A 26725-nucleotide genomic window follows, 5' to 3' on the forward strand; every position below is an offset into this window, starting at 1 on the left:
TCTCACGAAGTTTTTGCTTGATTCAGATCAAGAGATGGACAAGTAGGTTTACTATCCGCCCCTCTCGTAGTCTAATCATTCGGTTTAGTTCTAATAAGAATTTTCTTCAGATAAACATCTATTTTTGGGTAAATACCAATTTAGTGATTTATCCACATAAAATATCTAAAGATATTCTTTCTACCATTTAATTTCTCAACCTTAATTCCCTAGGTGGAATTATGGTGAAAAATTCTTCTTTTGTCATTAAAAATTAATTCAAATCTTTCTCTACTTAAATATCATAAAAATTCTTCTTTTAATTAAATACAATTATCCATTTTTTAAATAAGCTTAAAATTCCTCTTTTTCTCATTTAATGAGTACAATCCAATTGTCATGGGAATTCCTCTTTTATCATAAAATAAATCTATCTAAAATTTCTCTTTAAATTAAATAAAAATATTCAATATTCCAAATATACCAAGAATTAATTTTTTTCATTTAAATGATTGAATTCCAAATATGATGGAAATTCCTCTTTCATCATTTAAATTTATTCATGCATAAAATAATTTTAACTAAAATTCCTCTCAAAAATTAAATAAAAATATCCACATTAATCATAATATGACAAGAATTCCACTTTTTCCATTTAAATGATTGAATTCCAAATATGATGGGAATTCCTCTTTTATCATTTAAATTTTTCTTATGCATAAAAATAATTTATCTAAACTTCTTCTTTAATTTTAAATAAAATATCCATTATTTTAATATACCTATTTTTCTCCTTCTCCATTAAAATTACATGGATCTCCATTATCATGGGAATTTCTCTTTTATCATAAAAATGAATATACTAAAAATTCATCTTTTTCTCTAATTAACTATTTATGCATAAACATTAAAAATTAATTTTCCATGGATATAATGAGAATTATTCATTTAACATAGGATGACTAATCCTGGAATATGGTAGGAAGTCCTCTTTTCACATTATGTATAAAAATGATTTATGAGTTAATTTTCAAAAAATTTACCATAGCTCCGCTGCTATTACTGATAATTTTTAATAAATTTTGAAAAGCATAAGACTGAGTAATACACTTATGATAGATTAACTATCAATAGATCTAAATCATAATTTTATCATAATTTATGTAATATAAAAGCATTAAAAATCCATTTCTTTAGCCTCTAGCTTGACTAGCATAGAGTTTGATTTTAGAATTGAGAATTGCTCCATGAGAAGCATCATTTGAATAGAGAATTGGTCATAGGAATGACCACTCTTTGGGGGAGAGAGAGAGAGAGAATTGGTCATAGGAATGACCATTCTTTGGGGGAGAGAGAGATATACTTCAAAAGCATCCTAAATTAAGCATAAAGATAATCATTTTATGATTAATCATTAGAATTCATTAGAGAGCTTCATTTTCATTGAAAAACCATTCATTTGAATACTTCTCAAGCTTGAGAGGGGTTGAGAAGTGAAAACATTTAGAATATGAGAGAAAAAACCATAAAGTCACATCTTACCTCTTGTTTTTCTTGCTTCTCTAATCTCAGAAGAGGCCCCCAACCAATCAATTGGTTATTATGTTGAGAGGAAAGCTCCAAGGAAGGTTGAAGAGAGAGAGAGAGAGAAGCTCCAATCTCTCCAAATTGTAGAGGATTTTTAGAGGATAATAGAAAATATGCTTATTCTAATGTAATATTGGCATGGTCTAGTTCACAGATGAGAATACAAAAGAATGAGGGTCTATTTATAGGTGAAAGAGGCCACTAGCTGAGTCCAACTAAGTTCTAGAATTTTCCAGCTTCAGTTTGGCTGAATTTGGATAAGATTTGGACCAGTTTAGCTCCCTTTGTTTAGCTCCCTTTTTGATCCATTTTGATCCAGGAGAGAGAGGAGAGATAAAAATATCTTAATATTTTTGAATTTAAAACTCATTCACATGTGTGAAATAGGTGCCTCCTTGAAGTCTCCTCCTTGCCTTACCAAGGTGTCAAAATTGTATGATTACTCCAAAATATCTCATTTTTTTTTTTAGTAATATCTCATAGTTTTTAACTAATAAACCTTGTACTCAGTCAACTCTTCATCTTATGTGGGCATTTACTCATTTTTGGGTATTTTTTTATTCATTGGATTTATCTCATTTCAACACTTGGATTAATCTTATTGGTCCATAGGAACCTTAATTGGACCATAATCCAAAAATTTCAGAAAATCTTGACCCTTAGGCTAAGGTCTTTTAAATCATTTTTAATTGATTCCTAATGCACCTTGGAAATTTTATTTTGATTTTCTGTTTCAAGGAAACATATTTTTGATAATAGGAGAATTTGTTTATCCAAAAATATCTCAATATTGAATTATCACTCTCTAGAATTTTTTATCTCACTAGGCAAAAACAAGGAAAAATAATATTTTCTTGTATTCAGAAACATGGAATGATTATAGGGGATTGAAGTAGAGCCTATTCATTATTCAGGCGTTGAGGAGGAATTTTACAAGCATGATTAGGATTCCCGCCAACTAACCGGCTTGGGTTCACATTGAGGATGGATGGCCAGAGTTCAAAGATGAGCCCCATAATTTACGACTTGGATTGGGTATGAATGGGGTGAACCCATTTGGATTGAGGTCTACATCATGGTCCACATGGCCCATTGTTGTTGTGAATTACAATATTCCTCCATGGATGTCCATCAAGAAGGGTCATGTAATGTTTGCGCTTCTTGTGCCCGGGAAGTACAAGGTAAAGAATATGGATGTATACCTTGAGCCCTTGATTGATGAGCTCGAGAAATTATGGAGAGGCATAAGGGTGCATGATATTTCTTGTCCAATTTCATGTTGCAATGCAATGGTCAAGGATATCTTGATGTGGACTATGCATGATTCTTCGGGCTATACAGAGTGCTCAGGTACGTCGTACTCATAAATTGATTCTTATCTAAGCATGCACAAATGATTCATTTATAACTCTAATGTATTATAATTTTTATTAACTTTCAATTCTTACATGCCAATTTCGTAGGTCTCACAACTGCAGGATATAATACATGTCCAATTTGTGGTCCATCACTGGTTTCCAAACAAGCACATACACAAAAGAAAGTGGTGTATGATGAACATCATAAATTTCTTCCTCTAAACCACCCAAATTATGCTCCATCAGAGGTTTCTGTGATCATGATGAGAGGTGCATAGTGGGAGGCCATGTGGGATTCACCTCTTACAATGCCATTGGACGGAAGGTGGAGAGATGGGGAGCGGGATGAGAGATGGAGGGTGACTCCCATCACAGCACCTCCGGGCATGAAAAGGTACTCAATATTGTATCACTACCATATTGGATAGAGTTAAGAATAAATCATCTTTTGGATCCAATGCATATTTTTTAGAATGTGGCATCAATGATTTGGGACCATCTAATTGGTAAAAAAGACACCCATGCAATAAGGGAGATGACCTAGCGGATATCGAACGCATGGAAAATGCATGGCTAATGGTAGTCAATGACAAGGTGGTTTTACCAAAGGCATCATGGAGGTTGACAAGGAAGGAGGAAAAGAATGTCAAGAATCAAAATTTATCTTTTCATACACCAACCGGTGTAATGCAGTGATTAAAGGGTGCATTTACAATAATAAAAAAGAAGGGCGAGCATCAATTGTATGGTCTTAAATCACCTGATTGGCACAAGATGATGCAGGTATGTACATAACTATATCTATTTTTTGGGCACTTCTCTGTGTATGTTGTGTGGACTCTATATTGATTTTTTATTATTTTCAAAAATTGATTGCACTAGTTCATACTACCAATATCAATTAGTGGGTGTGGAGAAGAGAAAACTCGGAATGCTATAGATATAAATTAGATCGATTGGCAAGGTGAGTTCGAATAAAAAATATAGATGTATCTATTATTCTTTAATTATCATTTATTCCTTTGTTAAATAGGTGGATAGTGTCAAAGGAGATTCATCCAGATTCCAGTGAGAAGGCTCGAGTTGAGGCGGTGTGTATGATTAAAGAAAGCTTTCCAAGAAGCATACTCACAACTCAATTGCACCTTCTAGTACATTTGGTGAATGAGGTGGCTATATGTGGCATTGTTCATAGCTGATGGATGTAATTTCTTGAATGTTTCATGAAAACCTTGAAGGGTTTTGTGAGCAAAGGGCAAGGCCAGAAGGAAGCATGGTAGAGGAATGGTTGGTGCAACAATCCCTTGTATATATCTTTGAATATTTGAAAAAAATTGATCCATCTATGCCTAGAATCATGCATAACGATGAGGATGAAGGAATGGTGTCACATGTGCCATGGTGCATGGAAAAGGACGCATTCGAAAGATGGATGAGTCCATGCACAAAAAGGTCATTACATTTTGTCTTCTTAACATGTATGTGATGGAAAAGTGGATTGAGAAATATGAAGATGCAAGAAAGATAAGGACAGAGGAGAGAAGAACATTTAAGAGATCAACACAAAGGCACATGGCATACCCACCCAACCTAAAGGCTCTTCCAAAGGATTGCAATATTGAATGACTTAGAGATGCCCTAGAGCAAGCCGGAAGGATGGGAGAGGAGATTACAAGAGAAGAATGGGATTATTGCAAGGGGAGAGGAGATTACAAGAGAAGAATGGGATTATTGCAAGGGGATGCAACTACCATGTAAGTAAAGATGTTTTGCTAAGATATATAACGTTGAATACTAAATTGCTTACATATAAGCTATATTAAAGATTTTTGATTGGGTTGCAGTATAAAGTGCATAATGCAATGTGGTCAGAAGGTCGACATTTTTGCACTCAATGTGTGGACTCTAAGAGAATCACATATGATTGTGGTGTAATGGCAAGTTTTGACCAAGAAAGTCGAGCTAGTAGAAGAGATAATAATATTATAGAAGAGAAAATTGAATATTGTGGAACAATTTAAGACATCTTGGAGATTGGATTTAGAGCTTTCAAAGTGTTCATCTTTGATGTTAAGTGGCTCAAAGTGGTATATAGAGGTACTCAAGCAACCGTCAAGAAGCATCCAAGTGGATTTTTTGCAATTGACTAAACTAAATTATGGCAAGATTCAAGAGACACATACGTTCTACCACAACATTGTGAATAGGTTTACACTTGATTTTCAATTTTGATGAATCTATAGATAGAAGGAAGGCATTGTATATATTTTCTTGTAAATATTTTGTGGTTCTTTCTTTTAGGTTATGTTTCATCCAGACCAAAGAGATCCCAATTGGTGGTATGTAATACAAGTCGCTCCTTGATCTAAACGTATATTTCAAGATCAAGATGTTGAATGCATGGTGGACAATAAATGGAGGATGTAACTAACAAATCAATACGATCGTGAGGACCATGATGATAATACCTCTATATCTTCTTCAAGTAGTGGAATATGACTTTGTATTGATATAGGAGCCATCAAAATGATGGATTTAGAGATAGACCAATTGGCATGCATGGATTTATTGCAAGATGGATTTGATGATGGTACAAATTAAATATATATTATCATAACGTATGTACACATTGATCGGTTTGTATAACTATTTGATGATTTTGTTATTTTAGTTCAATAATATTTGGATGTTTGTCAAGCTTTTTGGGTTATAATTTATTTTAAGTTTTCATTTTCACTCAATTTCAACACTATTTTTTTCCCAACATCGTTGGAGTGGCGCTTATAAATAACGGCATTTTTACAGTGCCATTAAAAGCGATGCTTATAGCGGCATTTAACTAGCATCACTGAGCGGCACTAATAATGGCATTAATAGTAGCGACGCTTATCCAGTTCCACTTAGCGACACTAATAACAGCGTTTATAGCGGCATAACCTAAAATGCCACACAAATAAACACTGCTAATAGGACCTTCTCTTGTAGTGTCACACTGCTACATCTGCCAATAATACCTCTTACCCTGTTAAAGGTATTAGTGAGATAGTTATCACTACTATTAGTGGTGAGGATTTTTGTCTTCAAACTGCAGTTTTTGTTCTAGGAATTCAAAAGAACCCACTTTTTGTGCCCACTTTAATAAGGGGGGTCTTAATGTTGAATTTATAGGATGATAGGTGCATTGACAGTGAAAACAGGACAATAGATTATACTTATTGGATATTTAACCATTAGAGGTCTGTACAAATTAGACATGTATGAAAAGTGTGATTTTTGGCATACACTTCTAATGCAATGAAAGATGTGCATTCTAGGTTTGGTCACACTTCTATTGGTGGTTTGATGTTTTTGCAAATACGGGATGTTAGAGAATCTTCCTCAACTTAATCCACCACAAAGATATGTTTGTGACGGATGCATACTTAGAAAAATTTCTCACTAACCTTTTCCAAATAATGGAATAGATAGAGCTAATCACAAATTGTAGCTCATACACAGTGATGTGTGTGGTCCAATACTACAGACTACTTCTTTGGGAGAAAACTTATACTTTGTTACATTCATTGATGAAATTCATACATAGTGATGTGTGTGGTCCAATATAGACTACTTCTTTGGGAGGGAACATATGCTTTATTACATTCATGGGATGATAAGCACAGCAGGTCTTACCCTATGGATGAAAAATCAATGGTATTTTCTCATTTTTAACACTTTATTGCTATGGTTGAAAATGAAACTTGCTTAAAAATTTAAACTCTCTGTTTAGACACACCGGAGGGTGGATATATGTCTAATGCATTCAAAGATTTTTGGGCATAAAAGGCATTAAGTATTAGTGTATAACTCCTTATACATTGGACAACAAAATGGTGTTGCTGAGAGACAAAAGCAGGATCCTCATGGAGATGGTTAAAGGTCAGCAGCTTCCACACAAGTTTTGAATGCAAGCACTTCTTTATATGACCTATGTGTCAAACAGGTGTCCCATTATATCTTTGAAAACTATCACTCCTTATAAGTCTTGGTTCAATAAAAAACCTAAGGTTAAACACATGCGTGTTTTTGGTTGTTTTACATATGCACATGTTCTAGCACAAAGAAGAACTAAGCTTTCTATAATCCTCTCTCACAAAGAAGATTATTGTCAATAGGAATGCCATTTTTACAAAAGAGAATTATATCTATCCCATGATGGCATTTAATAAGCATGCCTATGCCAATTCTCTGGACATGTTTGATGGGTTATTACATGTGCCATTATCTGTTGATTCTTAATGGATTGATCATTATTTGTTGCAAGGGAGAATACTCAAGGTTTTGATACACCAATAAATACTGAAAAATTAGCAATAATCAATGAATCTAGGGTTATACCTAGATAGGTTAGAAACACCTTGCGAGATGGCAAATTATCTACTCCTTTAAAGTGTATGACCAGATTTGGTGCTCCAAAAACTTCTTTAATAGATATTTTTCAGTTTGCATTTCTTAGTTATCTACATGATGTAGATAAACCTGAGTCTTTTAAAGAGGCTCAGGCAGATCCAAATCGGGTAAAAGCCAAGTAAGATGAAATTCACGCCATTCAAAAAAATGGTACTTGGGGATTTAGTGAATCTACCACTTGGCAAGGAAGCTATTGGTACTAAGTGGATTTTCAAAATTAAGGCAGATGGATTTGTTGATAGTTCAAGGCTAGACTTGTTGGCAACGGTTATGCTAGCAAAAAGGAATTGATCATGATGAAACTGTTACAGGTATATATTTTATCATATTATTGATGAATTAATAATCGTACAAAAATATGCTTAATTTAATTTGTGCAGGATTCAACTTACTGAAATGTGCAAATGTGCACAAGATTATCATATGTGCAAATGTGCACAAAGTTATTTTATGTAACAAGGATCATTAGCAATTATATTTGGGTAAAGGTTTTTATATGTACAAACCTTAGGGATTTTGATATGGTTAAAAATATGTAAAGCAATATCCCAAAAGTGGGAAAAGGAAGCCCAATTTGTACGCATATCTATTCTTAGCTCCTTAGGCTATTTTTATGAATAAAAATTCTCTAAATACTCATGTCGTGGAAGTGGAGCTACACGGCATGGGGGGGGGAGATTGCACCTAATCTGGTCTTGATGGTGATGTTATTCTATTTTCCTTGCCTTGTGTTATGCTATGTTATTTGATTTCAACTTAATTCAAGTCTTTGTTTTATTTTTCGTTATATTTTATGAGTTTTTAATTAATTCTTCAAGAAGTACAAAAGGGTCCCGTGACAGTGGGAGTGGTATCAGAGCTCTGGTTTGATTTAATCTTCTTGAAGCGGTCAAAGACCTGTGGACAAAGAGGTGAAAGAGACAAAGGCAAAGGTAATTTTGGTAAATTTTCAATTTAATTTGGTAGTTTTTCAATTTAAAGTAAAGAAGAATAAGTTTATGTTTATGTATGGTTGAAGGAAGGGTTGTGTTTAACCATTGGACAAGAGATCCCTACCAATCTACCAATCTATTGCCTAGAGGGTAAAGCTAAGTGGAAAACCATTAGTGGGTTTGCAAAAAACGATGAAACCACCGTTAATTTCACTAATCCTCTTCATAATCCGTTTGTACGGATCGAATCAGCAAGGGGAAGAGAATAGAGGACCGTAACAAGATTGCTAAACCAGTGGAGATGTCTGATTTCTATAATGGATGGATCTGGGAGTTTCTCAAATCAAATTATGGTTTAAAAATCAAATCATTTTTTTGAGAGTCATAATTGGATTAATTAAAAATAAATATTAATCCTCTCCCTCAAAAATTCAAGGCAATGGTGGCCTAGTTGATCTCCTGCCCATAAAAATTGCGCCGGCTGCTGCAGCGAAGTTGCTGCAGGCGGGTTTTAACAATGAAGTTACGTTTTTTTTAAAGTTTTATAAACTTTATTAAAGGCTTAATAATAAAGCTTTAATAAATATAAATATATAGTTCCATTCCCTGAGCTAAAATTTTTAAAAAACTCTCTCTCTCTCTCTCTCTCTATCTTTTCTTTGATTAAATCTTTTTCATGCGCTTAGAAGAAGCATATATATATATATATATATATATATATATATATATATATATATATATATATATATATATAGACTTAAAGCTTTAAAAGTTTATGCAAATAAGCTTTAAAGCTTATGTCTTCCATAACTAAAATTTAAATTTCTTAGAACTTTATATATATATATATACACACACACACGCAAAAAGCTTCATGCTCTAAAACACTGGCTATCGGTGCATGAGTATGAGGCGGGAACGGATTGTATTTTTTTTTAAAAAATATGTGTATATATATATATATATATATATATATATATATATATGATAAGCTTTGATAAGCTTACTTCAAAGCTTTACTAAGCTTTGATTAAAGCTTAATTATAAAGCTTTCAAGAGCTTTAAATTAAGGTCCAATTTAGGCTCTTGGTGTTTTCATTTTGACCAAAGCAAGCTATATTAGTAGCTGAAAGCTAGTAATAGGGCTATTTCTAGCTATTAAATCAATTCTTCTAGTTATATATTTAAAAAAAATTGTTTATTTAAAATATTTCAAAAAGCTTTTAATCTTGTTCAAATTTTATGCAGTAAAACTTTAAGTGGCCTAAAATCTTGAGCATAAATTTTATGCAAGGGTTTTGAAAGCTTAAGCATGAATCAAAACCTTCTATCATGTGATAACTCCAAAAATTTTCATTGGTCCAAAGAAAAACGAAAAGAAAAGCTTTGTTGAAAACCTCAAAAAGCTTTAACTTTTGGGAATAAGACCTTCGATCAAGGCTTAGAAGAGACCCTAAAATTTTTTGTTCCAATCTAATTATTTTTGATGCAGAGATTACAATATTTTCAGGATATCTACAACAATGTGCAAAAACTTCAAGAGTTATCATATTTTTATTGTTGTGATATTTGAACACCACTTTTATTGTTTATTCTCAACTCATCACAGCTTGAGGTAATTTTTCTTATCTGTGATTATTAATTACATTAAACATATCTACATTTGTTTATCTAACATTTTACCATGTAGATGTGCTTCCCCAACATCATATGAGTACGTATTCAACCCATTCATTAATTGCATTGTGTGTTTAAAATTAATACTAATTAATTCGAGATGTATGAATCTTGGAACTACTTTTAAATTGTTTGGTACCATATAGCATGAGCAATAATATTTCTTTTTCAGAATGATTCCAGCACTCCCAAGTAAGTTCCTCTATTTTCCATAATTGAAACATCACATATGCTTGCAATATTTGTGACCTTTTAATGATGTATTTTGTAGCAAAGCTATACGACACTTGCAAGTAAGTTGTTATCCTCTATAACTTAATAAATATTTTTTCCAATGTTTCTATGTAAGTTTTATCTTCAGATAGTGATTCGAACACCTTCCAAGTAAGTTTCTCATTTTCATCCTTACAAGAGTGATCATGCTTAAATAATTATGCATAGATAGTGATTCGAACACCTTCCAAGTAAGTTTCTCATTTTTTCCAATGTTTCTATGTAAGTTTTATCTTCAGATAGTGATTCGAACACCTTCCAAGTAAGTTTCTCATTTTCATCCTTACAAGAGTGATCATGCTTAAATAATTATGCATAGAGTTTCAATTCATACTACTCTAATTTTCTTATAAAGTCATAATTAAAAATAACCCTAAGATGGTTAGAATCATTACTAGTTATTCGTGTTTTATCAAATTTAACCATTTTTCATTTATAATCTCACATCCCCTCAAACAACCTTTCCAACTCAAGGTTAGCATTTTCCTATTCTTATATCTATAACCAATTTAACTTTTATTTTTATGATAATAAGTTTCTCATAAGATTTTGATTAATAACTTTATATATACCCTATCCATAGAAGTAATAACGATTCACATCTATTTCGAGTGTTAATATTGTTTTTGACAGATTATTTCTATGACACCAACGATGGAGGTACGTATATGTATATACTCACTTTTATTCTTTTTCATATGAGTTTTATAATATTTTAACAACCTAAGAACCTAATTAATAAACCTTATATATAACATTAAGATTAGTTCAAGTTCAATAACTTAAATGAAGTTTCTAGATAGAGAAAATTTGTGTCAGAATTTAAGTCTCAGAGGGAACAAGCCACTCCGCCTCAAACTTCTATTCTAAAGGAAGTGATGTATGGAATTAATCTAGTGGTATGGTACATCAAATTGGTTTCATATACTTACTCCAGACACATTTATGTCTTCTATCTTTTACCATTCTATGTGTGTATGTGCAACGCGCCTATGTGGTATGGGACACTTAGACTCGTCTTACATACATTCATTTTATTGGTTCATTGCATATGCATTATGTGTAGATCTAGTCTTCCACACCAATCATGAAGCCATCCTCTCATGCGTTTATGCAACTGTATATCAGGGATGCCCGTATAAGGTATGCTTTTGGGCCTCCACTGTTTGTTTCAATTGGTTCGTATGGAGGGGTGATTCTCTTGGTACTTACTCCTGGGGCAAACATGTGTGTGGGTGTTATTTGAATATTTATGGGTTGTCTATATCTCAAGATGACGTTGGGATTAATTGATATGTTCAAGTAATTGTTTAACTAATGTGGATAGCGTCTGAGTATAGCAACGAGAAGTGCGAGGGTACTGATTGAGGTGTCACACAGCATGAGATGTGCGAGGGTACCTATTGAGGTGTCGCAGTATAAAAGGGTACTGATTGAGGTGTCGTATGGCTGGTGGATTGAGTGGTGGTGTGAAGATGATGATCTTTTTTCTTTTGTGAATCATGTATTAGACTCTTTGTGCATATTATTTTTGGTTTGATAATTAGTGTGACGATCACCAATTTTGGTGTCCCACGAGTTTTTCTTGTTGGTATTCCATGTCCATAAGGACCTTTGAGCCATGCCTTTGTGCCTTTGAGCCATGTTCGGACCTCTAAGTTTACCTTGCAGGTTATGACATCAATACCTACGAGCATAATCTTGTCGACATTTTTCATACACAACTGAGGATAGTTGCTTCCTCAAAATCTCTAAATACTCATGTCGTGGAAGTGGAGCTACACGGCATGGGGGGGAGATTACACCCAATCTGGTCTTGATGGTGATGTTAGTCTATTTTCCTTGCCTTGTATTATGCTATGTTATTTGATTTCAACTTAATTCAAGTCTTTGTTTTAATTTTTGTTATATTTTATGAGTTTTTAATTCTTCAAGAAGTACAAAAAGAGTCCCGTGACCTTTTGCTTCCACTTCCTGTTTGAACACTATCGGATTTGTTTTTTCTTTGGTAGCCCATCATGGATGGAAAGTGCACCAATCGGACATCAAAACAATATTCTTGAATGGTGACTTGTAGGAAGAAGTTTATGTGAGTCAATTAGCTAGTTTTGCCCAACCTAGTTGAGAATAGAAGGTATGCAAGCTTAACAAAGCTTTATATGGTTTGAAATAAGCTCCCAGAGCTTGGTACCATAAGTTTAATGCCTATTTGACTGGACATGGATTTCAAAATAGTAGGATTTACTTGTTGTCATTCTTTATGTAGATGACATGTTAATGATAGGCACCAATGAGGATTCCATAATAGCTTTCAAGTCCAACCTTGCCTCGAAATCTGAGATGTCAAATCTTGGCCTTTTGCACTACTACTTGGGTATGCACTTTGTACAACAAGATGATGGTATAGTCATTAAGCAATCAAAGTATATCAAGGCATTTCTCAAGAGATTCAATATGGAAAGTTGTAAACTAACCTTTACACCAATGGAACCTGCTGTAAAGCTTAGTCTACAAGATTCTAGTGAACCATGCAACATAACCACTTATGATTAAGATGTGGGGATGCCTAATCTATTTGTGTAACTCATGGGCCAGACATCCAATATGGTGTGTCACAACTTTCAAAGTTCATGCATTGCCTAGGCACTAAGCATTGACAGGAAGTTAAATGATTCTTCAGATACTTACAAGGCACCCAAAATTTTGGATTGTTCTATGCCAAGGGGGATGATTTAGAATTGTAGGCCTTTAGTGATTCCAATTGGGAAAGCTATTACAATACACGACAATCCACATCTGGAATTGGAAATTCATGCATATCTTGGCTAACGAGCAACCAAATGTGGTAACATTGTCCTATGAAGCTGAATACAAAGCAACATTCACTGTGACCGTTAAATGTGCATCATTGATAAGATTAATGAAGGGTCTGTGTGTCCCTTCAGACACCCCTACTCCTATTCTCACTCATACATACATATTCCCATGTGTAGAGCTTTTCACACTAGGGACTTCCAGGCTAACCAGGCTAAGAGGCATAAGTACATATCCTCACACTGTAGTACTACCATATATCGATACACCATAAGTATATATCTTCACAATCACCATATATCTACCATAAGTACATGTCCTCATAGCCACAGTGTAGTACTACCATATATCTAACAAACCCCCCTATATTAAAAATGTGAGGTTTACAAAGATTTTGTTAATTAGTCTCTAAAAGGGAAGAGGTCCAAAGCTTGACAAAAGGTGATGTTATTGCGAGTTCTAGTATACATGAAGCAGATCTCTCTCTATGAATGGGCTTGAATGTATAGATATTATCTCTTTAGGTATATATATTTGGAGGACAAAATTTGTAGATGATATATACATCTCCGTCTCTAAGTGCACTCTCACTTTGAGAGTGCACACATGTATAGACACTTATGTATTATGTTTTAAATTCTCCTCTCTCACTTTGAGAGTTTATATGCATCTCCCACTTTGTCTCTCTCTCAACTTTGAACATATATACATATATATGTATTGTTTTTTAAAATTTCCTCTTTCACTTTGAGACTGCACAAATGTAAAAAAAGAAGACCTTATAAGGATATTGTCTGGTTGTAGGTCAAATGATGTTTACATCCACTAAGTTTTTTGGATGTCCCTTGTAACTCTAGGCTGGTATGCAAATGTTTAACTTCTCTTTGTATGCTTAATTACGTCATGAGAGAGAGAGAGAGAGAGAAGAAATTTTTTACGATAGTACTGGAGAGAGAGAGAGTGTTATATAAATATAATAATAGTAATAATAAATAAATATAAATATTTCTAATAGTACTGAAGAGAGAGAGAGAGAGTGTGTGTATTATATAAATATAATAATAGTAATAATATGTAAATATAAATATTTATTAAAAAATCATAAAAAAGTAAAAGTAAAAAGAATAAAATAAAATAAATAAATAGACACACACACACACACAAATATATATATATATATATATATATATATATATATATATATATATATATATATAGAGAGAGAGAGAGAGAGAGAGAGAGAGAGAGAGAGAGAGAGAGAGAGAGAGAGAGAGAGAGAGAGAGAGATTTTCTATATTTTCACTTTATTGGGAAGGAAGAAGGAATATCAAGGATCATACAAGTAATAAGAACATTTAAAAAATTTGCCTCATAAAAAGGAATGAATTAATTGATCTTCAACCATGATTCTTAAGGGTGGAACAATAACTATTTTAATATTTTTTAAATGTTTTACATTTTTAATGGTCAGCTTTCCATGTATGTTTTGTAGAATAATACAACATTTAGAATAAAGATCTCTTGTTACTTTTTTATGCATGGTCTCTAAAATGTTATATCCTTTGGAATAAATAGTGCTCTCTCTCTCTCTCTCTCTCTCTATATATATATATATATATATATATATATCTACAATGATATAACCTTTGTAATAAAGAGTCCTCATGTTACTTTTTAATGCATGGTCTTGACAATGATGTATCCTTCAGAATAAAGAGTAGTGTACTCTCTCTCTCTCTCTCTCACACACACACACACACACACACACACACACACACACACACACACACACACACACACACACACACGTGTGTGTGTGCATGCACACAGTGTATTCTTATCCTTGCCTCCTACCATGTGTGTGTGTGTGTGTGTGTGTGTGCATGCACACAGTGTATTCTTATCCTTGCCTCCTACCATGTGCCCCACTAGCATCATTGTCTTCTTATCCTTGCCTCCTACCATGTCCCCCACTAGTGTCATTATCTTCTCATTCTTGCCTCTCCTACCATGTCTTCATCTAGATTATATTTCTCTTCTTTGTCTCCCTCTCTCATTGTCTCTTGTGCTCTCCTAGGGGATTCAGAAGCCATATCTTATGGTATCATGTGAGTGTAAGGGAGGGGAGTTTTTGGAAGGGGGGGCTTAAGCTTATAAGTTAGGGGGTGAGGGGGGTTTATGGTGGCCAGGGGGGATAAGGGATCAGGGAAGAATGAAAGTAGGGGTTTCATTTATTCTTGTAAAATTTACAATATGTAATCGAGTGGTGTAGTTTGAAAACTTGATTAGTTTACTAATCTTTTAAGCTAACCACACATGGAACAATTTTTGGAGAGTACATGTAGGTCTTTGTGCTTCTAGTACCTACATCCTTGCTACTTACATGAAGTCTTTGTGCTTCTAGTACTTACATCCTTTGCTACTTACGTGGGCTGCAACTTATCACATGAATAACATGAATATTTGCTATTTAATTTTTAAACCTTAAATAGGGGGTACTTGAATTTTTAATAATTGGGACTAATATTCTTAGAAAGGGGTATAGTTTATTTTTTAGAGAAACTTAAATAGGGGGTACTTGAATTTTTAATAATTGGGACTCATATTCTTAGAAAGGGGTATAGTTTATTTTTTAGAGAAACTTAAAAAGGTGTTTTTTATGAGTTTTATGCATGCAGGTGTCATCCCCTTTCTATGGAAAGTAAATTCCTTGGGTGTGCTCTGTGCCTCCTTCCATATCCCCCTACCATCTCACTTCATCTCTCACCCCAGCTTTCTCTCAAATCCCTAACCATCATGTTGAGTTCACACAACATTGTGTCAACCCTCAAACAAGCAATCTCCATAGTTTTATCGAGGATAAAAGACAAGAAGCATAATGATCAGGAAATCTTGAATCGCACGAAGTAGATTGCTAGGTTTTTTGAGCACTAACACTTGTTACAAAAGGTGGCACCACCTGATGGCTACATGTAGTGCAAGGGAGTTCACAATGGTGCATAAAAATGACTCTAGAACTCAACCATCATGTTAACTTTCACTTGCCATTATATAACTACTTTTACTACTAAATCTATTTCACCCTCATTTCACCATGGGTTGAAGGTGAAATGTGATTTTCAAGAAAGGTTTTCTTTATAATTTTGTCTAAATATAAAGTTCTTCCTCTCCCACGGATGCTTGTACTTTTTCTTTATACTTTTGCCTGAATATAACTTCCTCCTATGGATGCTTATACCTTGGATTTTGTTCTTTATATGCTTTCATGCCATGGTTTCAAGATAGTGCTTTTGGTTCCACCTTGCCATACTCAACCTTGTGTGTGTGCATGCACATGTGTATGAGTGAATGATTAAACCTTGTGCATGCACACTTGTGCGAGTAAATGATTAAATAATCTTTACTTTGAGCGCATTAAAAATGTTTTAAAACTGCAAACCTTAAAACTTTAGAAATAAATGTTCAATTTTATTTCTTTGAAAGTGATCAAGAATTTTGACATAACCATTTTAGTTCATTTTTATGACTTAAAGTGTGACACCTATTCATGTTAAGACTAAGGGATTACTAAAGTTCATTTTTATGACTTAAGGTGTGACACCTATTCATGTTAGACTTAGGGATTACTAAATAAGATTTTTGAAGTTGCCATGGTTTGTTGTGGGTAAAGTTTAACTGTGGAGACACAAAGATTTTCACTAAATTATGGATTGTTAGGAAGCTAATAATAATTTAGATAAGGATATCATTTGAAAGAAATTTGTGATAAGTCAAAGTTTGACATTGTAATTTTTCCTAATTGTATTGGGCCAATATATAAAGTGACGGTTACATAGTCAAGTTTGGAATGTTATGGTTAAGATTCTTATCTTGACAGACTCTATGATTAAGGCATCACTCAAAAAGGACATAGGATCTTAAATAACTTATAGTCAATCTAGAAAGATCTATCCAATTGGCTTTGTTTCTAAGGTAAGCTTTAAGAGAGAACTATACATAGCATCCCTAGCACGAGGATTACCAAAAACCGAGCACAAAAAAACCGAGCGAGGACCCAACCCGCGCGGTAAGAGTCCGAGCAAGCTCTTTTGACAATGTCATTCAGAACTCGTAGTCATATCTTAAAGTTTTAGATTCTCAAAGAAAGTGCATACACAAGCCTAGTAATGGAACCTCACAAGAACAGCAACAACTTACAACACAGCAACAATTTATTGACATTAGCAAAAGAAACTTATAATGTCTCAATCAAGAAAGCGCAAACATAATTCAAAATGCGACTCTATTTTAATGAACCAAAAAAGGAATGACAACATATAACCATCTATAAGACACTAGAAGAAGAAATTACAGATGCCCCAAAAGTTACTGACTTATCTATGGTGCAAACCTAATTTCTTGCTTTACATAATTTCTTGCTTCCCTGCAATTTTCGCATTTCCGCAATGGATCAAAAAATCCAATCAAATGCCAAACATCCCTTATACATTCCTTCTATATAACACTATTGCGGTGTCCCGAGAGTGCTTGACTAAGCTCTAACTTTGTAATTGCAGCTTGGTGCATAAATTTATGTATTGCAGGTTGCAAACCAAACACCCTAATGAACACAAAATATATATGCTCACATGGCACGCACGACTCTTTTTTCAGATCCCTCAAAGCAAACTCTGGACAAGAGCACCTTGGAAATTCGTATACATTAACCGCAAAGGAGATTCCAGATTTCTTTGAATCAGTTGTTGAAATCCAAAAAATGTGTGACTCTGCTTGACTTACAACTGTCTCACGCACTACCTCTCCTTCCATTATAAGTGCTCTGTTGATGCAATCTTGGCTTGCCTTGCTTATCTTCTCCTTCCATCTTACAATGCGGCCATCACCTCTGCTCGTTGGGTGAACATTGCATGGTGTTGTCTGAATAGTGGAAACACTGTGTTTTACACCCTCCAAAATAAAACCCGCGTTGATGAGTTTGGTTGTCTCTTCCATAGACAAACATGTGCCTCTAGCAACCTTCCAAAGAAGAGGAGTTGGCCCACAAGACTTCTCAATCTGCTCATCCACTCTAGCTGAATGAATTACACTCGATGGACAAAAGTAGAACATCTGCCAACTCTCCTTATCCTTATACTATCGACGTCCTTTAAAGCAAGGTGCAGGAATACCCTTCAGTGGCCCTTCCTTCTTGTCAAGAACGAAAGCTCCACAGCGTTTGGCTCTCCCTTCCAAAATACCCCAGCATGTAGATTGACATTTGGGTGGTGTTCTCCGGATAGCCCATTCTTTCACATCAACCTCACTTTCTTTTGGGCTCCCATGAATGCATGAAGCACCCCCTTTTGGTCTTGGAACATGAATAGTAACGTTCTCATATTCTGGCCGATGACTATCTGTATCAAGTATAATTTTTGCATCCATTTTTCTTCTCTTGCACATCACACTTTTTAGGACTATCCTCTGAACATCTGGAGCAACAATATCTTGTTCCTCCAACACTGTTGATGCAAGGTCCACAAGATTTTTTTTTTGCTCGAACCCCTTCGTCTCCGGACATAAATCTTTTCTTAATTTGATTTAAACCCGGCCCAGACCCCTCATGTCTTCCTGTCAAGTAGGCCTTAAAATGGGCACTTTGTAAGACTAACATGGCAAGGTCTGCAGAGATGAAGGAGAGAACAAGCTAACTTGTTGAGCGTATCCCAAAGCTGCTCGAATGGATGCATGCTTAGACTCTGAGAGATTAACCGTAGGCACAAATGGACCTCCACCCCCTTGTGTCAATACCCATTTTGCCCAGTGAAATCCCCGCACCTCCCACCAAGATAACCATGTCTCTAATGAATGTAGCTCTGTCTCATGCGCATGTCCCAAACTCCAAAATGTAACAAGTTTGTCCTTTGCTGATGCAGCTGACACTTCACTTGGTGCATCTCTCCATCGTCGACACAAATCCTTATGCTCTTCTTGAAATTGTGGTTTGATACAAATTCGTGTATGTTCCAGCATACTCTTTTCCCAGTGAAAAGAACACGAGCGTTCCTTGAACATCATCACATTCCTTTTACCTTTATTGAAAATAGTACGCACTGCAAGCCAATTTGCTTGTGCCTCATCAACCATGAAACCTGTAAACTCTGCACTCTCAAATCCGCAGCAAACCTTTCATTCATCAAAGTCCAAAATAAAACCTGTGCATTTGTATTCTCCACCTTGAACTCACCTACTATTGCAATTGTAAGCAATTCTCTGACAAAAGGGTGATAAACATGTGCACTCATTGTGGTCCAGCCACTTGTCCTGTGCACATGATCAAAGTGGACAGATTGTTTCTCTAATGGTCCACCTGGCCTCATTTGATTAACGAAGTCGATCCCACTTCTAGGACCCACAGAGGACATCTTAAATACATGAGGCTCCACATTGCTTGCCAGCTGGTTTGGAAATAAGAGGCTATGAAAGAAAGGGTATCGCCTATTTGTTTTCTCCTTAAGATCCAGTAATGCTTCGAGCCCAAGAACCGATCCCTTCACATTTTGACGGGCAATATCCATGGATCTTTGAATCCTAATCAAATACCAAAAGTCAACCATTACAACATGTGAGTTTCAAAAAAATGTAAACAAAGTTTAGACCTAACCTTTTTCTTTGTACAAGTGGTGTAACTCTTTCCAGAAGCTGCTCGACCCCCAAATCTCCCATATCAGGAGTGATATCAGTGTCATCAAAGAGCATGTCCATAATTATATCTTGAGCTACACCTGTCTCAACCTTTTTACACTTTGCATATAGGTCATGGGAAGCTCTATCTTGCACCAAAGTATGCACAAAAGTCTCATTTGTTTTCGACACCCCAACTGCCACTGGATGCCTGTGACTACCTTGATGTATGACACATCGTGTTGTAGTAGTTCTATCTGTAGGGTAGCAATAATAAATAGAAGACTCACACACAGCCAAGCATTCCGGTAAAGTAGAGCAATGTCGACAAACTAAAGTGCCGGTTTCAAAACTTAAAAACCCAATTCTGGGCACCTGTTTAAGTTTTCACTTCCATTGAGATTGATTGCTTCCCTTCGTCCGCTCATAATAAGGGCACTCCACATTACAACATCTTAGATGCCCCCCCACAAGAACTACGCCTAACAACACCATCAAAACATTCCTTTATACATGTGTTATACTCCACCCACACATGACCATCATATCTTTGCTCCATCCCAGCCATTGGCTTACCTTGTGGTGCAACAGGGAGCTCAAAAACAATATCCCCATCGTACTGTGATGGAAGTTCATCAACTTTCCTAACTTTAGATGCATTCATTAAAGCATTGAGAAGAGTGTCGTTAACAAGCAATCTTCTAATCAGAGACAAGATACTGAGAACTTTATTTTCTATGGGTGTCCCTAAACTAGATAGACAGGGTTCAAGGATTGATGGAGTTCCCAAACAAGAAAAAGAGGGATTTTGTACTGATGAGAATATATGCCCACCGTCATCTCTACCATGTACAACATCCTTGGAATGTAGAGATAAAGTAGACACAATGCATTCCCTTGGCATTGTTGCAGTAAGTTTAAATGCATAAACACCATCAGCTAGCTTGATCCTAGGCACTACACTGCTTTGATTCTCCATGGATAAGTTATTAGTACCTAAGGAGAAGTACTCTTGAAGCTCTCTCTCTATCAAAATAACATCTTCTCAATCAAAACGGACGGATAAAATTTTCAAAGAGCCAAAGCAAAGAATATCAATGACGTGCACCATTTTGCTTGCGAGATGCAGCTATTGACAAATGTCTGAAAATATATCAAGAAGGCCAACATCATTCTCCCTTTTCGAGATATGAGTATTGATATTTTCCAGATATGATTGCATTTAAAACCGAATATTTGCACCACTAGTATATGTCTTTTTCAAATAACTGAAGAATGATTACGATGCGTTTAATGACTATATCTCCGCTATACGCTTGTAATATCTAATGCATTTCAATGCATAATATACAAATGAAAATAAATACATATATAAATAATACATAATATATAAATAATACATAATATATACTAATCTCTATTTATATATTATGTATTATTTATATATGTATTTATCGTCTCCAGCTCTGCAGCCGCCAAGCCTCCGCCAAGCATCTTCCCAGTTCGCCTCCGCCAAGCGTCTTCTTCGTCTAGCAGCTCTTGAGGGTCGGTCTTCGCCTCCGTCTCCAGCTCTGCATCCCCCAAGTCTTCGTTCCCAGGTAAGCTGCGGCCCTTTCCATCCCTTAGCACTCCCCTTAGCCCCTTGCCACCAAGGGCAAGAAAGCCCATACGCTCGCGTATGGGCTTTCTTGCCCTTTTGGTGGCTAGAGGCTAAGGAGATTATGTTGTTAGAAGATGTAGCGTGACTGCGAATGTGAGGAGGCAGGGGCTGGGAGTTCAACTAGTTGTTTGCGTGTCCTGACTGCATGAACACCTTGGTGAAGTCTGCATATAAGGCCAGCCATGGCTCGGAACTGGGTTCGCAGAGGGCCTGCCCCTTGAGCCAGAGAAGAGCCGAGAGCCGATAGCCCACAAAAACAACAAGGGGCTTGCATGTATTTTAGTTGCAATCGGGGCTTGCATAGCATGTGTGGGTCTTAGCTCCTTCCCACCAAGGGCAAGAAAGCCCATACACCAGCGTATGGGCTTTCTTACCCTTGGTGGGAAGGAGCTAAGACCCATACATCCTAGATCTCAAAGGCAGTAATGCTCTTCCATCTCGGCCTCCGTAGAACAAAGCCTACAGTTTCTATCTGCCCCCCTCACAATGCACTCTACTCTCCCCATCTCCACTCGGGTGGTGAGATAAGACTTGGATCTGCCCCTAGCGATCTGCACGGCTAATCATATTGATTGAGGGATTAGTGAAGCTAAAGAAGTACAAAGCTGTTACATGTGGGCTTGCGTGTATTTTAGTTGCAATCTCGGGGCTTGCATAGCATGTGTGGGTCTTAGCTCCTTCCCACCAAGGGCAAGAAAGCCCATACGCCAGTGTATGGGCTTTCTTGCCCTTGGTGGGAAGGAGCTAAGACCCATACATCCTAGATCTCAAAGGTAGTAATGCTCTTCCATCTCGGCCTCCGTAGAACAAAGTCTACAGTTCCTGTCCGCCCCTCACAATGCACTCTTGGGTGGTGAGATAAGACCTGGATCTGCCCCGTAGATAGCGATCTGCACGGCTAATCATATTGACTGAGGGATTAGTGAATCTAGGGAAGTACAAGGCTGTCCAGTTTTGTCCGTGGGTCTTAGCTCCTTCCCACCAAGGGCAAGAAAGCCCATACGCCAGCGTATGGGCTTTCTTGCCTTCCCTGTGCTCCATAAAATCACCCAAGCCCATCATGAGTTCAGGCTGCAGAGGATGCTCTTCTCCGCACATAGTTAGACTTTCAAAAAGCATCAGGAACTCACCGAGGCTACCATCCCCACATTGCAAGAGCAACTCGGAGATGTTGAGGCATGTGCAGCCTAGCCTCCATCCACTCCCTCGGCTCCCTCCTCCACCACATTAGAGGAGAAGGTGGATGCTTTAATGGACACATCATCTCTCTCTTGTTGATGTAAGTGAAGAGTTTGATCTTCATACTCATTGTGGGTTGCCTCATCTATTTACTAGCAACAAAAACCACGCGGATATTCAATGTCTAGTTTCAATTTTACTTGCAAATTTATGCATTGGCCAAGCACAAAATAGAAGCACAAAATACTAAGGGCATGGTTTCTTGCCCTTGGTGGCAAGTTGCTAAGGCCAGCATATGGGCTTTCTTGCCCTTGGTGGCAAGTTGCTAAGGCCACAGACAATGAGACCTTAGCCCCTTGCCACTAATCTTATGATAGGTAAATTTATTAGGAGTGAGTAGAGGAGTTTAGGATGCTCACCACAATGACCATGATCTTGATTACCTCATGGCCATTTTGTGGCCATGATCTTAATTTTCTGAAATGTTAGGGAATAATCATGCCTCCACGAAAGAGAACAAGCAAAAAAACATAAGGAGTTCGGGTCTCTTACAGTAAGATTTTACATTCAATTGTTGCAGCTTTGATTTCTTGATATTTCCGTGTGAACTAATGATTTAGAATTCAGCCAACGAGCAAGGAGAAAGGAGTGTGTGCATCTAGTCCTACAGCAGATGAGAGTGGCGGCGATGATTTCTCTCCTATCCAGGTTCTTGTTTGTATGTTTTTTCTAGGGAATATTTTATGTTTCTTATATTGAGTTTGCCAGTTTCTAAGTTCTATGTTTCAAATGTTGTTTGTTTTGTGTTTGATTAATGTCTTCCTAGGTTTCTAAAAGAAGACATAAAGAACAAGTATTGTCTCAACCCACTACTAGCAGCACTATGCAGTCCATGTGTAGTGAGAAAGAAGAGGAAGGAGAAAATGAGGTGGTGGAAATTATGAAAGGTGGAGATGTATTGGCTAAATGCAGGGTTTTAGATGTTTCAAGGTGCCCATCCATTCCCCTTTGTAGGATGTTTCCATACCCTAGGGTTCGAGGTTTGAAAAGCGACACTTCGCTACTCAAAATAGCCTTAGAGTGTGAAACTTACTGTCCAGAGAAGGGTATTTTCATTGTCTCTGTTGTCTCCCCTTGTCGTGTTGCAATTCCGGTGACAAGTGAGATGAGGGCTTCATGGGATGCCCACTGGCAGGCTATAGATAAAGAGTTTGAGAATGAGTTGAGAGCCAAGAAGGGGTTGTCTTTTCTTTCCAATAAAATGTTCTATGTGTGGGAGGGGAACCATCGCACAGTGGCCTTGGATGGAGCTCATTATACAGAGAAATATAAAGATGATAAATAATGGCATTTGAGGGTCTTTAGCACTATTGTTGATCCAACTAGACTCAGTGAAGTCTCCTTGCTTGCTGGCTTTCTTCGCATGAATGAGTAAGTTCCTCTCAAAACACAATGCGCATGTGATCCTTCTCATTAAATGCATTTGTATTAAATTTTTGGTTTTTTGGAAGCTTGAATGAGCATGCAGTCATAGTCACAAATTTGAAGGATACATTGGTCAATGCTAAATATTTGTGAGTGTGACATTAAATCCTATTTGCGAGAGCAACCTGCTGCTAATGTGGCTAAAACCTTGGAAGCCAAAAAGAAGCTTGAATCAAAGACTTCACCCCCATGGTATCCGCTGGCTAGAAAGGATTTGGCCCAGCTTGTTTACCAGGTAGATATATATTTGGGCTCTTTCTTGTTATGAGAGGATTAGAAAGTATGGTATGCAATGATTTCCCCAAAATTTTGTAGGTTGAGTTTCAAAAGGAAGTAAGGACCAAAGTAGTTGAAGTGACAAAAGGTCTAAGTATGGAGGAGAGGGCTTTAAAAGAAAAGGAGATCTCCACTGAGTTGCGACGAAAGTACACTGATCGTATGCAAAAAGTATTGCAATGTTTGATTTGTTTAAAATTATTATTGTTGTGTTTGTCTCCTACTAATATGAAATGGTTTTGGTGTATTTATTAGGTTTTGAATATTATTAATCCATCCCTTGGCAAGGAATGGAGAGAAACTTTGTTTTCTCTTCAATTTGATGGAGCGGACACCATTGTGGGTATTGAAAAGTTGAATTTGATAGCAATCTCTTCTGTCAGTGCGGAGAAAAAGATAACTTGGTTGAGATTGCTTGAGAGTTCAAGATCTGTTCGCAATACCCATGGTATGCCATCAACAAACACAGAGTTCAGAGCGTAAGAGTTTTTCACTTTTCTTGCTTTATCTCTATGCTTCATAGAAAAAAATTGTCTTCGCTTTGCATGTTTTCGTGCCTTTCATTATTTCTATCATTGTAGGTGGTTGTCGCGAGGGAACTGTTGCGGGACATGATAGAAAAGAATGCACTTCGTTCTTTGGAGCAAGAGATAAGAATAGCAGCTACCACAGAGCATCCTATTAATTTGCCCGATGAGCCATCTCTTCATGTTTACTTTGCATCCATATGATATGAGGGTAGAAAATATATTTTTGGCAACATTAAGAAAACTGGTGCTAAAGAAAAGTCCAAAAAAAAGAGGGTCAACCTATTCAGTCCCATCTTGATGCAGCCGCTTTGTCCGTTGCTCTATCGGTTGGTTTTCTATTTTAATGCCTTTTGTTTGACATTGCAGTGTGTAGTTTGTGTTGGCTTGGATAAATTATCTTTGAATATTCCAGGTATTTTTTGCACTTGAGAGACCTCAAGCTGCTTGTTGATTTGCCCAAGGCTTGTAAAACATGGGTGGATATCACTAACAAAGAGTCCACTATGTATGGGGAGAATATGATTGCTCTCTCACCTTTTGAGACTGAGACATGTCCTTGGTGGATTGAGATGCCCTCGCCCCATGTATTGCCAAGTGAGAAAGCTAAGTTTGAGGAATGGCAAAAATCAAAGGGAAAGGGTGCAAGTGGTGGCTGTCTGAGTCAAGGTAAAGTGGCTTCCACAACTGTCTCCTCTCTTTCCTTGGGATTTACTTTTCTAACAAAGAAGTGGTTTTGAAGGTGATCAAATAAGGGGCAAGGAAGCGCAAAGGGGTGAGCATGCTTAAAGAGGCAAGCAAGCTCAAAAGGGCAAGCAAGCTCACATTAGTGAGACACAGAGTACATGTGACTTTTGCTTAATTCACTTTGCATATTCATGTCTAGCTATCTATGTTGGATACTTTATATACCTTCCTTGTAAAATAAAGATTTATGTTTCTTTGTTTGTTTTGTTTTAGATTGTGAAATTTTTGTTGATGACAATTCACCACCACTCGATATTGGTATGCATGGTAGCTTTCATAGTGGTATACTTCTTTTTATGGATATACGCAAGTCGATTGTTTTGTATGTTATGCTTGTTGTTCATTCATTATACTTGTCATGATTATTTAGGTCCATCCTCACGTCCACCATCCCAAAAAGAATATGTGCTAGTCTTGTCCATACAAGGGGGGGCTTCTTTGGATCGCTCTATCTTTTCATTTGGATGTGGAGATTATATTTCTATGGGTAAGGATTTTGCATCCTCTATTAGGAACGAGGATTATGCAAAGATCCATACATTTTTTTCTGAAAACAATAAATTGGGGGTGGAGTATAAGAAAAAGAAAAAGACGGTGGTATGGGCTGCTGACTTTGTGCTCTTGGATCTTCCCATGGACTCTGCGCATGGACGAGACGGTGTTCCATTGTGGAACAAGGTGTCGGAGGATCATATTCGGCATGGGATTGGAGTGGCAGCAGCTTGTTTGGCGGACTCAGAATGGGTTGTTTGTCTTGCCTCCATTTCAGGTGATGCTTTTAGTCAAAAATATGTAAATAGGATTGTTAGGTACTTGTGAATAAGATTGTTAGGTAATTGTCAATGTTTAAAATGTATTTCTTTCTATCAGGGGACTCTCCCTCGTGGGTGGAGAAATATGCCCCGCGGTGTGGAGATTGTGCGTAGATTCATAGTTGAGGACTTAGCCTTCATGGATGAGGTTACGATTGAGGGTATTGCCGTAGAGGTATTTGACATGGTTATTGTACACTTAGTTTTCTTGGTGCTTTGTTGTTCTTGATTAGTTTGTGACATGTCTCTATTTTTTGTCATTATTATGCGACAGATGGATGCCTTCTACTTGTACATGCTACGACTTCGA

The sequence above is a fragment of the Cibotium barometz genome, chromosome 30 (assembly GCF_041138505.1).
Source record: "Cibotium barometz isolate CiBa-2024 chromosome 30, ASM4113850v1, whole genome shotgun sequence".
Taxonomy (NCBI): Eukaryota; Viridiplantae; Streptophyta; class Polypodiopsida; order Cyatheales; family Cibotiaceae; genus Cibotium; species Cibotium barometz.